Raw genomic sequence first — 15,527 nt, 5'->3', positions numbered from 1 at the left:
TGTAGAGCTGTAGATTCACATGCTCTGCATAGCCTGCCATCTAGTGCTGGGTCCGGATGTTTGCACTTTTTTTTTTTTCGAAGAAGTCTTTTCCAGTCATGAGGTCGGTGACTGCTCCTTTCGGTGTTAGTGCGCATGGGCATCGGCTCCATTGTTAGATTGTTTGCCGCAGAGGGTGATAATGGAGTTAGTAAGAGTAGTAAGAGATGTCCATGTATAAATGTATCTAAGTAAGATATTACTGCAACAGGTATAGGTACCTGGGGAGGCAGTTGGCGAATGTGAATCTACAGCTCTACATGCCAAGAACGTATGCATACTGGGTAGGTAGCATTTTGTTTGTGGCATGTGAGCTGTAGATCACATGCTTTGCATAGACTATACAACCGTTATCTCCCAAAGCGGTGGCTAACCTGTAGCTGTTGCAGTTGCATGAAATAGTGTACGTAAAACTGCTTGGCCCACACTAGCTTGCGGTCTTGCTAACACATCTACACAATCTTTGGTGAATGTATGAGATGTAGACCATGTCTCAGATTTGCAGATGTCGTCTATGGGTATATTCCCTAAGAATGCCATAGAAGCCCTTAGTTTGTGTGTGGAGTGTGCTCTAGGGGGAATTGTGAGTATTCGTTTTGCTTTTGCATTGCATGTCTGAATGCACTTGAATATCCACCTTGCAATGCCTGATTTTGATATAGGATTGCCTTTATGTGGTGGCGCAAAACAGACAAACAGTTTTGTCTTACGGAAAGGTTTCGTCCTTTCTACATAATAAAGTAGTGCTCTTTTCACATCTAAAGTGTGCAAAGCACATTCTGCCACAGAATCTGGTTGAGGGAAGAACACAGGCAACTCAACAGATTGGTTGATATGAAAGGTAGAAATGACCTTTGGTAGGCATTTAGGGTTGGTCCGAAGAACCACTTTGTTTTGGTGTACTTGTAAAAATGGTTCTTCTATGGTTAGTGCCTGGAGCTCACCTACTCTCCTTAGTGATGCGATAGCTATGAGGAAAGCTACCTTCCAAGTGAGAAATTGCAGTTCACATCTATGTTATGGCTCAAAGGGTGGACCCATCAGTTTGGTAAGGACAATGTTGAGATTCCACAATGGAGCAGGTGGAAGTCTTGGAGCAATGATTCTTTTAAGTCCCTCCATAAATGCTTTAATGACAGGCCCTCTAAAGAAAGACCATGAGCCTGGTTTTGACGTGCTAAGCACTCCTCAAGGGGACGCATCTGGAGTCTTGCGTAAGGGACTATTAGAATGCAAGACGCCATCATCCCTAGTAACTGCATGAACACTCTCGCTGGCAATGAGTGTTGAGGCTGAAACTGACAGAGTAAAGTTAGCATGTTGCAGATTCTAACCGGATTGGGGTAGGTCAAAGCCTTTTGTGCATCTATTGTGGCTCCCAGATACACCTGTGTGCTGGATGGTTGTAAATGGGATTTGGGCAGATTTACTGTGAATCCAAGATTGTGGAGCAACTGCACTGTTTTGTGAGTGTGACGTAGACAGCTTTTTTGCGAGCTGGCTTTTATGAGCCAGTCGTCCAAATATGGGAAGACGTGAATGTGTTTTCTTCGTAGACTACTGCCAGGCACTTAGTGAAAACCCTGGGTGCGGTAGTTATTCCGAATGAGAGCACCTTGAACTGATAGTGCTGGCCTGCTACTACGAACTTAAGGTACTTGCGGGGAGCACGGTGTATTGGGATATGGAAATAGGCGTCCTTTAAGTCCAGAGTGGACAGAAATATGCCTTGTTGAAGGAGCGGGAGCACTTGCTGGAGTGTGACCATGTGAAAGTGGTCCGACTGAATGAATAGATTTAGTTCTCTGATGTCTAGTATAGGCCTGAGAGAGCCGTCCTTTTTGGGAATTAAGAAGTACAGGAAGTATACCCCTGCCCCTTGATATTTTAATGGGACTGGTCCTATAGCTCCTTTCTCCAACAGAGAGAACTTCTTGATTTAGAAGGGTAAGATGTTCTTGTGACATTGTGTGTGATCTTGGAAGAATGTTTGGGGGAGTGTCGGTAAGTTCCAGGCAGTAACCATATTGGATATTTTGTAAAAACCCATTTGTCTGAGGTGACCGTGTTCCAGACAGGGAGAAATTGTGAGAGACGTCCCCCGACAGGAGTGAAATGATCGGGGGTAGCGGAAGGAAGTCACTGCTTATTATTTGCAGGGGAAGTGCTTGTGGAGTTGCCTCTGCCTCTTCCCTCACCATTGTTTCCTCTAAAACCTCCTCTGAAATAGCCTCTTGATGAGGGTGATTGGCTGTTGCCCTTGTAAGAGGAGTGGGGGTTTTCCGTATAAATGTTTTTGGAGCCACCCTTGTAAAAGGAGAGACAAACGGAACCCCTATTCGCAGGTAACTGCAAAGCCCCCATGGACTTTGCGACTTCAGTATATTTTTTCATCTTTTCCAGCGAGGTGTCAACTGCTGGACCATAGAGGAGCTCTTTAGCAAATGGCTGGTTGAGAATAGAGGCCTATACCTCAGGTTTGAAACCTGAAATTCTCAACCATGCATGTCTGCGTAGCAGTATGCTGGTGTTTACTGCACACGCTGCTGTGTCTAGGGTGCACTTTATGGAGGTATTGGTGATAAGTTTGCCCTCCTGAATAAGATCATTTGCCTTAGATTTATGTTCATCAGCCAGAAATTGCATGTGCTTTCTAAATTGCATGAGTTTTTTTCTAACTCATCATAATGAGCCCTATCATATCTGGCTAACAGAGCCTGAGCATTAGCGATACGCCAGTGATTAGCCGCTTGTGAGGCTACCCTTTTGCCAGAGGCATCAATTAACTTGGACTCCTTGTCAGGAGGAGGTGCCTCACCTGTGGTCTGTGAGTTAGCTCTCTTGTGAGCATTGGAAACCTCAAGAGAGTCTCAGGGCAGCTGACCCTTGATACAAGTCGGGTCAGTAGGTGCCAGTTTATATTTCTTCTCAACCCTAGGCGTGATGATTCTTACCCTTACAGGATCTTAAAAAACCTCATCTGCGTGTTTAAGCATCCCCTTAAGCATTGGCAGTGTATGGGTAGTTTTTTTAGAGGAACTTAGGGTCTCAAACAAGAAGTCCTCCTCTAAAACCTCCTTATGCAGTTCCTCCCCATGATAATGAGCAGCCCTATTAAGAAGCTTAATGTACCCTATATTGTCGTAAGGTGGTGATGGTCCTGACGGAGATAAGTCAGGGTCATTATCCGTGTTTGGGTCAGTGTCATAATCCTCCCATGGGTCAACATCCTGTGGCCTATCCTCATCCCCAAATCCTTCATCATGTGGGTCAGGTTATAGTGGTGGTGGTGGTGGTGAATTAGTGGATGTTATGAGTAACTGAGGATTCGTGGGCAAAGGAGGTGAAATATATGGTGGTGAAGGGATAGTACCCACAATATTTCCTCTTTAGGGTAATGTGGTACTCTTCCTTTTGGCCCATATACCTTTTTTCAGGCAATTTGGCATGGATATGACTAGTGTCTGGGTATATAACCAGTTCTTTCTGTTTCGGATCTGAAAGGGGAAGATCAGACCGAGGCTCTTTTGGTGGAGTCATTTTGTCTTTGCTCGCCGTTTCCAGCGTTGAAAGTTTTGGCTCTGAACTCTTCGGTACCGAAGATTTAGTCTTCGATAAAAATGGAATGTGGACCATGACATTCTTTGATTTCGGCGCCTAGGATTTCGGTTTGGTGCTGGCATGGGGCTGACTCAAGCCGGAAGGCTTCTCTGTGTTTCGGCGCGAGACATGGGGGCGGGGTGCTCAAAACTTGCTCAGTGCCGACCTTGGCCCTGAGGCAGAGGAAGGACCGGAGCCTTTTTGGTCTTGTGTTGTTGGGGCAAAGGGGCTTCTGTACTCACGGTACGCTGACAATGTGTAACTTGCGCCTCTTCTTCCATGTCAGAGTCTGCCTCGGACACAGAGATGTGTTCTTCTTCCTCTGCTCTTTGAGCTTGTGTTTCTTCTCGGTCGGAATCTTCGCCAAAGATGTCTGGTACGGAGCCACTTTGGCGATGCACCTCGTGACGTCGAGCCAGACGGTTACGGAGCGTCTTCTTTGATCTAAACAACCAGCAAGCGTCGCAGTCTTTCTCGTCATGTTCCGGGGATAAACAGAGGTTGCACACATCGTGCAGGTCGGTGCGCGGAAACTTGGTGCGACACCCGGGATAGAGCTTGAATGAAGTCCGTTCCATCGACTGCTAGCGAGCCCTGCGTGCGTAGGCCCAATGGCCCTCCACAAATTTTCCAATCGAAGATCTTTGAGTCGGAACGATACGTGGAGAATGGGAAACGCTATCGAGAAACAATACCATCGAGGGTAGTGGATTACGCGTCAAAGGGAACCAGAGAAACAGTGCCAAACCGGAGCGCAGCAATTCACATCCGAACCCGATGGCAGAAAAAAACTATCTAACAATGGAGCTGATGCCCATGTGCACTATCACTAGGGGCACTCCAGTGATTTGGAGGCCCAATCTTCCCTTGCCTGGGCAAGCAAGGAGCCTGGCGGCACCTGGGAGAGCAGACCCCTGACATTGCAGTACTGCATCTGTCGGCCCCGAGGTGGAAGAGCGCGGCTCTGAGAATGTGCAGCATCAGGACTTATATGGCAGAAGCCCCACAGTGAACAGGGGATATCGGTGCCTCCGGCTGCTGTATTCATGGGGTCTGCTCCCTGCATTGCCCTGCCAGAACCAGACTGAAGAGGCCTAAGGGGTTGCTAGCAGGCCAGAACATTTGAGGTAGGCACTAGGGACCCATGCGTCTCGGATTACTATGCTTGCAGCCCAGAGAAGGGCTCGACCCGGGGAAAGCGTTGCCCTAGACAGAGGCCTCCTGACACAGTCTTCCCTGGGCCTGCACCATGCTTTGCCCTGGTGATACCAGCCAGACGGGCCCAAACTGTCAGAGAGGGCCGAAGTACACTAGGTCTGCCCATGGGGTTCCTGGGACACTGATTGTCGAGTCTGCAACTCAGGGTGGCAGACTGGCCCAACACAGCCCTTCCGGGGCAGTCCCTCTCCTTTCAGCCGGACCACTGGACTGAGGTGGAGTAGGGTACGGAGTGAGGTGTGAGTACTGGTGTGACTGGCTGGCCCCTGCACAGTGCAAGTTGCTGTGTCTTTGTTTGGGGGACATAGGGTCATTGCTCTGAGACCCTACAAGTGGAAGCAGGACCCATTCCTTGCTACCCTGCCCTTAAGCTGTAACTGTGTGCTATTTGAGCGGGCAGGGGGCCAACGACACCTGACAGGGCGTAACCCAGCAATAATATGATGTTGAAGCCTAAAACAGCCAAAAGTCAGATCCCGAACCCCAGTGGCCCTGCGCTGCCTCCTACCTCTGCAGACCAGGCCATGGACGCCATGAGTCACTTAGAAGCCACTCTCAACAAACACTTAGCTATATATGAGAAATCAATGTGGTCTCCTAATTTGAATATATTAAGAGCAGATCACCGAAAGATGACAGATCGAGTGCATGCTCCAATGACCTCGGTGGGGGTACGTATACACAACACTAACCAATAAGGTTTCCTTAGCAAACTCACCCCCACGCTCTTCTGGGACCCACAGTCTCCGGGAATATGAAGAGGGGATTTCAACTGCGTGCTGGATGTTAACTGCGACCACTCTTCCTCCCCGCGCAATGCTGCATGTATCCGATGGCACAATGCTTCCAAAATTGGAAGGCCCAAATGACAGCTGCACAATGTGTGGTGAATGGGGAATCCGATGGACCGTATTTGTTTTACTTCTCTGTCCATGACCTTGACACCAGACTGGATCTCATCATATTCACTGAGCGGCTTGGTACACAAGTTACCTTATCAGAGTACTTGGAACCTATTCTCTCGAACCACTGTCCTCTGCAATTAGCTGTGCAGTGGTGCAGAACGCATCCGAGGATACCCACCTGGCAGCTGCAAACTGAGGTGCTATTAGACCCTCCATTTAGGGAAGACCTGTCAAAGTATCACTCAATACTTAAACCTTAATATAAGATCCAGCCCGTCCAGGGCTCTGGGATGGGATGCACACAAAGTGGTCCCGCAGGTTCACTGCATGCGTGCCATGTGGGGAGTTGAGAGGTTTCAGCGGCTGTGGAAACAGCTTAGAGTAGCGGAAGTACGCTGGGGAAAGGGCTGGACAACAAGCGCAAGCTGACCATGTTGTATGCTGAGGGGAACCAGTCTGGGAGGATGCTGGCATGGTTGACAAAGAAGAGCAACAGTGCGCCCCCATAGGAGCCAGACGTGAGGATGACTCAATGGTAGTCACGCAGGTAGCCAGTAAAGCAGTCTTTCAGGATCACGATCAAACTCAGTACAGGGTTGAGAACACTCCACCCCTGGACCAAACATGCAGGTTCCAATGGGGGCTACCGTTATTCCACCTCTCCCCGCTCCAGTGGGCTGATCAGGATGGGCCACTCCAGCTTGAGAAAATACGACCAGCCATTGCCCAAATTGCCCAGCATAAGACACCAGGCACAGATGAGCTGCCAATCTAATATTGTGCCACATTCTTGGCCCAGCTACCAGACTCGCTATGCGAGGCATTGATCATGGTCCCGTCCCGGCTTGGGGACAACCCTCTCGAAGTTCACTCCTACCACCAGTGTAGAAAAATGGAAGTCATATTGTACCGTATGGTTTGGGAGTGCCCGGTAGTTGGTGACTTGGACTAAGATAACGGCTATTACAGCGCAACTAGCGGGAGTAACCTGAATAGATTTATAGACCTCGCGTTTGTACAATTTAAGTGGCAAACTGCAACGTCATGGAAGGCACCCACTGCTCTGGACATTCAGTGCTCGTTATCTATCTTATTGAACTGGGCGCACGCGCAAGCAGATGCACTCAAATTGGTGTGCACAAGGGGTGGCGATAGGACTGGAGGGGGGTGTTGGGAGTCTTACAACACAAAAGATACCAAGAATGACACCCACCCACCCTGAAACACACACTGTTTCCAGCTGCGAGGGGACATGCCTCAACAACCTAGCAGGGGATACACCTGAAAGTTACTACAGGGCAAGTCAGAGACTCACTCGCCGGAGGGACGTCGCACACCCGCCTGAGACCCCCCCCAATGGCGTGGGGGGTGTCAAGAGGAAACCACTGGAAAGCCCCAAAGCGTGCAACACAGTCACAAGCTCCACACATTTGCCCAGCCACTGGAATTCACCACACCTCCCTGAAGCATGCAGGCCGACTCGCCATTGCGGCCGCGCCCCACAGTCACAACTGTGCCACACTGCCCACAACACACATTTGTATTTATGTCCAGACCTCCGATCACCTTTCCTGCTTAGGAGGCATCACACAGACTGCACCATCCTTATCCTTAGCGGTCTTCACTGTTACAATTGCCTTTGATTTGTTTAATTTTCTCTCTTTTGCCTTAGTTTGAAGATGTTATTTAAGACCCAGAATTTCAAATGCGCCAAATAGGTTTCTGTTTCTCTAAATTGAGACTGGTCAATTTCTCATCTGTTGCAGATAATCAATTAAATAAATCTGAAAAAAAGCGTGGTATGAAGAGAGCATTGAAGACCATTACATCTTCCTTGTGGACTATCAACCTGATACACTGTGCAAGTCACAAGGATGAAGGGTATCAGACTGAGCCGAAGGAAGATGCCAGGAAAACTGAACAAGCTTAAAGTTCTTGTAGGAGAGTAGGGTCTGCTTTCTATGTTCACCCCCACTTTTTGCTTTTGCTTCACTGGTTTTCGACTTAGATGTGGCTGTGGGCCTGCTAATCAGACCCACTGCCCAGCTGTTCTCTCTCTAAAGTCACACTATGTACTTTAGGTACAGAACCCATTTGGTAAGGATCACCTTCTAGGGCCCTGTACAGTGTAGCTTAGGTACCCAGGGCATAGGTGTACCCTAGGCCTACCAGGGGCTGCAGCATGTATTATGCCACCCCTGGCTGGCCTTCTATTATGACACAACTGGCTGATCCCTCAGCTGGGGCAAGGTTGTGTAATCACCCCTTGCTTAGGTGTAGTATTCCTATACCTACCTTATATATAGACACATGGGTAACCTTTCAGCCACTCCTATGGCAGGCCTTAACAATCCTGAAGGCAGAGTGCTTGGTAACATGTGAGATGGTGCTCTAGCATGAGCTGAGTCTGTCTGCAGCTTTCGGAACCATGTCCTTATAGCTGTTCTATGATATCGCCTACCATATACTCCTAAAGTGCCTTATAATCCTCGTGGTTATGGTAACTATGGTTTGGCTTTATCAAAACATGTTGTGTAAGGTGTCAAACACTTTGGAATACTACCCCCACACCATTTCTGGCTATGAGGATAGTATTCCTCCCTTCTAGAGGGAGAAGACATGTTGAAGACCTACTACCCGGTTAAGGGTAACCAGAGCCCCAACATCACAAAATGGATGCTGCTGCCACAGACAAGTCTGACCTCCTGCTGCTGGGAGTCCTTCCAGCGAGTGGGGCTTGGACAATAGGTTTCCTGCCTTGGGAGGTGCTAGCACCACCCTAGACAGGCCTTAGTGTATTGGGGCAGGGAGGGATGAATGAAACGAGACACTGCCTGGGGCACACACGGTGTCCCATGTATAGTCCGGTTCAAACCGGTGCTGGGGCACTCCAGACCCAGTCCTGGCGCGAAACTGGACAAAGGGAAGGGGGTGTAACCACCCCCCTCCCTGGTCCCACCCATAGGAGGGACCTAGCAGGTAACCCAGCCCCCCAGATTAGTATAAGAGTGGGAGCTGAGTCCTTAGGACTTTGGATTATCCTGATAACTGAAACTTGAACAGAAACTATGGACCTTCGACATTCGACTACGGAAGAAGACTGAAGAATCTCCCTTGTGGCCAAGGAGTGGCCACCCTGTGCAAACAGGCACCATCAAGCGACCTGCCGTTTGCTTTGCCCAAAGTTCTACGAGAACCGACTGCAGAGCCCGACCAGCGCCTTGACTTCCAGACTTCTTTGACCCTGATCCACATCCACAGCAAAGCTGAGATCCGTGGAGGCGACGAGAGACGTGGGACCGGCTACCTGGGAAAATTGGCGAGTAGCTTCCAGCGCAGCTTCTGAGGCATCCTCGAAGTTGTGCTCTGGGGATTGAGAAGCCCCAACCCTGAGCACCATCTGCACCGAAGATCAGCCCTCCACACTCCACGAGTTCTGCGTGGGGCCCTTCTGCATTTTCCTGCTCAACGCGTCTGTCCGGTTGCTTGCCCGTTGGCTAGTAACCTCTGTGACGACGAACCCTTGACTTTCCACCGCTGGTTTGGCTCCTCCAGACTGGCCCTTGCTTCCCTGTGAAAGAGAGAGTTAAAGAAACAAGGAGACCCTAGGAGTCAGACGGGACCGAGGGTAGGTACATTTTTGTAAGGAACAGTGGTCCCATTCAAACAGAATAAAGTGACATACCGCAATTAGTACAATGAAAAGTTGGGTTTTATGTTTAAAGACCATGCAAAAAATACTAGTAAATTACAATAAAATAGTAAAGGAGAAAATTTGAACAGTGAGTGAGTTGGTGGCAGGGTAAGAGGAAATCAGCCGATTTCCGGTACCCAGGCAAGTGATTAAAAGGTGACTTTTTGGTGCACGAAGGTAAGTATTAACACAAAGTCAGTAAGGCATTTCATACTCCAACATTTCAGATAATAATACAATGGAGTTTAGAAATGGTTGTCGACGACGTTTCGATCCCTGTGCGAATATTGGGATCTCTTCAGGACAGGAGGGTGTCAAGATTACCTGGGGGTAGCCTGGTAGGGAGGGGAGAGAAATAAAAACGGTTGCAGAAATAGGAGAAAAAAGGTTAAAATTAACAATAAAAAGGCGCGGGGAGGGTGAGTAGGCCTTCTCAGGACTCATTACCCTTAACCAGGTCAGGTCCTGACGCCGATTACTCTGCTCTGACCGGGCGCAATTGGGCCTCTTACCTCTCCACCTTGTGTGGCAGTTATTGGATCCCCTTCTTCAATTTTGACTCCGTAAGTTTTCGCAATCTTCTCTCCTTTTCACTTCCTCTCCCATTCACGGGTCCTTTCACCACTATAGAGATACACCCTTCTTCCTTCCCTTCTCATTTTACTTCTTACCTTAAGATTCACTATTCGCAACTTTTTTCACTCTTCTCCTTCCACCCAACTCACCCTCCCCGCGCCTTTTTATTGTTAATTTTAACCTTTATTCTCCTATTTCTGCAACCGTTTTTATTTCTCTCCCCTCCCTACCAGGCTACCCCCAGGTAATCTTGACACCCTCCTGTCCTGAAGAGATCCCAATATTCGCACAGGGATCGAAACCTGAGGGTATTTTGACTAGAATAAATAAATTCTATTTTTTTTATAATATATCTGTTGTGGTGTCCTTTCATTTGGTATTCAAGGGGTTGCAAATGGTATAACAGCTGGCTTCACATGCCATACAGAGTTTAGCCTAAGACTGCTCTTGTCCATACTACCACTAGGATTGCTGGTCTATAAGGTTGACTTTACAACCAATCACCATAAGGGTTGTTTGGACTGATACAAGGTGTACACTAGAACTAGTGACATCATATATCAGGCCAACTTCTCACAGTTCTCACCCAAGCTGCCTCCTATGTCCACCTTAATTTCATCGTGCCTCTGTTGTATATTGTCCCACTGTTACCCTGATTTTTCTCCCCTTGCTGTTTTTCGTTGTCTATGTAAATCGTGTGTATATCGCTCTGATACCCACCTGAATCATGTTCGCGCTATACAAAACTTAAAATAAAAAAATAAATGAGTAACTTGTTCAACAGGTAGGGCAATATACATCAAGATCAAACAAAACAATATGACAGGCGACAATGGGTCGCAACCAACGAGATGTATACAGTAAGTAAGAGGCAAGAGGATGCAATAGATCACTTGAACATCAGTATGCACACATTCATAGTGGTGACTCTCCTTGATGGTTAACTGTCCATAATAGTGATCTTCACTATATAAACAAAATAGGAGTTCCATGAATAGGGCCTATAGGCCCAGTGCTCATGCAAAGTGCAATCCGTGCAATATGTACAATTATAGATAAGAAAAGTAACAAAGTCTAGCTACAAGTGCACAACATCTTAAACAGTACACATCAAAACTTATGCCCAGTAGGATCATGAAGTCCAGGCAAATTAATACAAAGTGGCAACGTTTCAACCCGAAAACGAGATTCACATGCTGTGCAATACTCTGGCATCTTATGGTCGGGTCCAAAACTATTGTAGTAGTCTTTTTTTTTTGCTGTTGGGATTTGACTGTCACCATTTGATGCCAAGTCCAATCTTCTCCTGACGTCAGACGCCCTCCCCGGATGCCTCTGCGCATGGTCGCCATTTTCAGATACATTTTTTTCCCGGCGATTGTCTGCCCATTTATTGTCATTGGGCTTCCTCATGATTGTACCTTATTTATGCCCTTGTTTGCTTTGCTTCACCTCATTTCCTGGCGAGGCGGGTGGGTCGCATGTGAATCCAGATAATTCTTCAAGCTGCAAAACTACTCCTACCGATAAGTAACCACTTATGTTAGGTAAAACACTTTCTGGTGGATACTCTCACCTCAGAGTCATCACCTTTAGAATATCCCAAGGCGCAAGTCTAGATCCAGAAGATTTAACAGTGCTTCCACACACACTAGTTGGCATTGTGTCTCTCTGCATTGCCGTACTGCCCCAGAAGTCATGGAACAGAGTCACATTTAAGCCCAACCCTTGCTCAATTATGTCAGTTTCTTTCTTGACTCTCGGGACATGCACTCGGAAACAAAGCCCAACAATAATCAAAGGTACCAATGTGCAGGATCCTAAATTGATTTAGATAGAAAAAAAGGTCATTCCCCGAATGGGGAGGCGATAGGGCGTTGAGGAATTGGTGATTAATGTATCCACTAGAAAGACCATTATCCAAAAGTAAGTACCTTGTTCTTCTGATGGAAGCTGCAACTTTAGAATGACCTTCCTGTTGGACCTGGTTGTTAAGGCAGTAGTGCTTTGGGAACGCATGTACCGCTGCCCACATTGCAGCCCGACTGCTTTTCAGAACAGACACGCTGCATGCCAAAGAAACGGCAGAAGCTTTGGCTCTGGTGGAATGGGCCCTCAGCTCTTCTGGGGCTGCTTCTTGGCCAGGGTATGGTAGATCTTAATGCAGAGGACTACCTACCTTCACTAACTGCACGGCCTTGCCTTACAATGCCCCACAGAACCCCACAAAAAACAGATTGTCCACCAGATAATCTTTGGTGTGATTGATGCAAAAACTCTTCTGCACTCCAACATCTACATTCGATGGGTGAGGCGGAGCAAAGAACGTTGGGTGAGTGATAGCTTGCACAACATGAAAAGCGGTCATGATTTTGGGTAAAAAGGAGTCACTGGTCCTCAACATCACTACTTGGGGGGTAAAAAAATGTGGTGCAAGGCCGCTGCACTGAGAACTTGTTCACTCACCTGATGAGCCAAGGTTACCGCAACCTGGAACACAGTTTTCAGAGTCAGAAGGCATTGTAGACTGCTGCGCAGTGGTTCAAATGGCATTCACAAGAGGAAAATGAAGATCAAATTAAAAACCCATTGTGGCATCACAAAAGGTTTAGGAGGAAATTATAGAGACAAACCTATTCAAAAACTCATCACAAGAGGCGATCTGAATAGAACAGTTGGTCCACTAAACGTAACAAGGCTAAAAGGGGTGACCAGTAATATTCAACAGTGCTCACTGCAAGTCTTTGCTGTGCCAGGTATAAAATACACAAGATCAAATAAATCAGTTTGATCCAGAACTCTAGATTGAAATATAACATGGAGATTGTTACAATTGCAACAATAGTGTTTCATTCAAATATTATCCTGTCACACAGTTAAACATGACATCAATTCAGCAGGTGTATTTCTGTTTCTTTATTTGTGACTTCTCCTTCACAATTGATAAAACTGTAGCCAAAGAGTTTCATTCTCCCGGACTTCTTCAGGGCATTCAATTGTTGGCCTTCTAGCTTGAGCGCTGTGTGTGTTGTTTTATTTGTTTCTTAATGCTAATGATGGTAGTGAACTCTCTAAGTGAATCTCTTCCCGAATTAGAGCGTTAATTGTTTAAAAGATTATTGTAGTGACCGGTCTTATATTTTGACCTTTGGCCAGGGCGTACCACTACAGTCGGTGTTACCCCATTCATCACCTCCAGGTTTTCAGCAGCATGTGAAAAAACGTGGTAAGGGCAGTTCGTTCAATCCCAGGAGGCTTAGGCGTATTGAGTATCAGGTCCTGTGCATTAAAAGCCCAATTCACACTTCACCGTACTATTAGATTAGTGCAGTCTCCGTTGCCTCAATCCCAGAGAAACCTTTGACATTGTTTAAAATACACAAGATATTGTGCACATCTGGACATTGTGTACATCTGTACAATGTGGCAAGACCTTGTAGAAGGACACATGGCAGCACAAATGTCATTCACAACTTCTAGAGGAATATTGAACACAGTCAACTGCAGCTTTTCTTTCTACACACATGGGGGTGCAGATTGCTAAGGTTTGGGTACAGGACAATGCCCAGCTGCTGCGATGGAAGTTCTGTCTTGAAGTGGGAACCTAATTGGAGATCAAATGTTCATGCCAGATAGTCTGGTTACCACACTCTTCTTGCCTAATCTAGATCCTCTAGGATGACTTGGGTCCTGCCCTTCCTGAACTTCAGAACTCAGTGTAGGTGAGGTGTCCGCAAAAGGTGTACTTGAGTCCCGTGCTTCATTCTATTTGGAATGCCTTTTCAGAGACCGAGCCTTCTTGGAAACTCCAGCACACAAAAACTTTGATATTGAGTTCTCCCAGCGGTGGCTTAATGATCTATCTAGGAATGTCCCCATTGCTGGACGATACCCTGTGCAGGTGAAACTACCATTCGTGATTTGCTAGGCACCTCTGGCTAAGTTCATCTCCCCTGGCATTCAAAGATAATGCCAGGAAAATGCCCTGTACAACAGCAATCTCCAGAGACAAAGTGCCTCCTAGAACAGACCCAGGTCTTCATTCCGCCCTGCTTGTTGCAGTACCACATAGTCCGTGAGAACCTGACACGGCCTTCCTTTGATGGACAGTGGGAAGGCTTTCAGCATCAGGAGAATGGCCTGCAACTCCAACAGGTGGATGTGGACTTCTGGGATAGGTGGAGACTAGATTACCTACCCATCATCACAGCAGTGATGCATCCATTTCAGCCATGGGCCCCAGGTGGGGGCAAGGAGGGGGTGGACCACCAGTCAAATTTGAGTCACCACTGCAGGCCTTTTTTTATCAGACTCCTCCTCCCACTGCAGAGCCTGCATTTGCCACCTGCCATAATTGAGGAGTAGGATGAAAAATTCCAAGAGACTCAAGCCTCAAAACTACTGTGTCAGAGACCCAGGACAAATGCTGAAACGTCAGGATCACAGCACAAATGCCTGACTCGTTGCAGCGGATGTAAGGGCCAAAACAGCACTGTATCTAAAATGGCTCTAATTAAAGGGATCATCTGAGAAAGTCAGGTATAACTTCTGAACGTTGATGTTTAACCCAACGTTAGAGGTTTACAGTTGTCTTGAGGTAGTATACCATTGACTACTGCAAAACCGTCATCAACAGGCAGTCATTGGGGAAGGGTAAAACTGGAATCCACGACTTCCGAAGGTGTGCTGAAACCACTTCATTCACCTTTGTGAACACCTGAGGGGCACTGGTGAGGCCAAATGGGCACAAGGCAATTAGAAATTGCTCTTGATCCACCTTGCGCCGCAAGTAGCATATGTAGGACTGTAGGAAGGGCACATGAAAGTAGGTGTCCTGCAGGTCCAAAGGTCGGTCTGGTTTTCTTTAGTGTTCCAATGCTGAATCGAGCTTCTCTTCAAATAGGCGAGAGGCTTCAAATGGTATGTCCATCAGAGGCTTCCTCATCCTCAGAGAAACCCATGCACCTCAAAGTGTGCCTCTGAAGCAACACGCTAGTGCCAACTGCTCTACCCAAACTGTCTGTAGTGTGCAGTCCAGAATGCACAATGTGTTTTGTGGCATGGAAAGTTTGACCAGGTTGGCCAGAAATTCTTCAGGGACAGCCAGCAAGATCTTGCCAACCATGCAACATAACTAACAGGTTTTGCTATTATTTAAAGCCAGGTAGGAGAGCCTTATGCCTCCTTGTGGGTACAGTTTTTTTGCATTTACAGAGGAGTAGGCAGGGAGGCACAGAAGCCCTGATGAAAGCAGAGTGACCAGTTAGGGAAATAATGTTTACCGGCTCTAACATGCTGGCAATATAGGATGTTGAATCTATTATGCTTTGATTTAACATCCGACAACCAGAAACAAGGGGGACCCTATTCACACGAAACCAGGGTAGTTAAATTATTAGCAAAAACAATGGCTTCTGTGGACTAATAGCAACGTTGTACTGATGAACAAGTTACTTACCTTCTGTAACGATATATCTGAAAGAAACATTAGTTAG

At 47.1% G+C, this 15,527-nt stretch overlaps 1 protein-coding gene across 3 annotated transcripts in view; it reads right to left on the bottom strand.

Annotated features, from left to right (window-relative positions):
- The window catches only part of LOC146862153 (RNA exonuclease 1 homolog), a 919,286-nt gene that overhangs the window by 235,561 nt on the left and 668,198 nt on the right, over window positions 1–15,527 (bottom strand). The gene's annotated exons all lie outside the window — the stretch shown is intronic.

This window comes from Triturus cristatus, chromosome 2_2 (genome assembly GCF_964204655.1).
Source record: "Triturus cristatus chromosome 2_2, aTriCri1.1, whole genome shotgun sequence".
Classification (NCBI taxonomy): domain Eukaryota; kingdom Metazoa; phylum Chordata; class Amphibia; order Caudata; family Salamandridae; genus Triturus; species Triturus cristatus.
The sequence above is the reverse complement of the archived record's forward strand: the minus strand, read 5'-3'. Positions and strand labels throughout refer to the sequence as shown.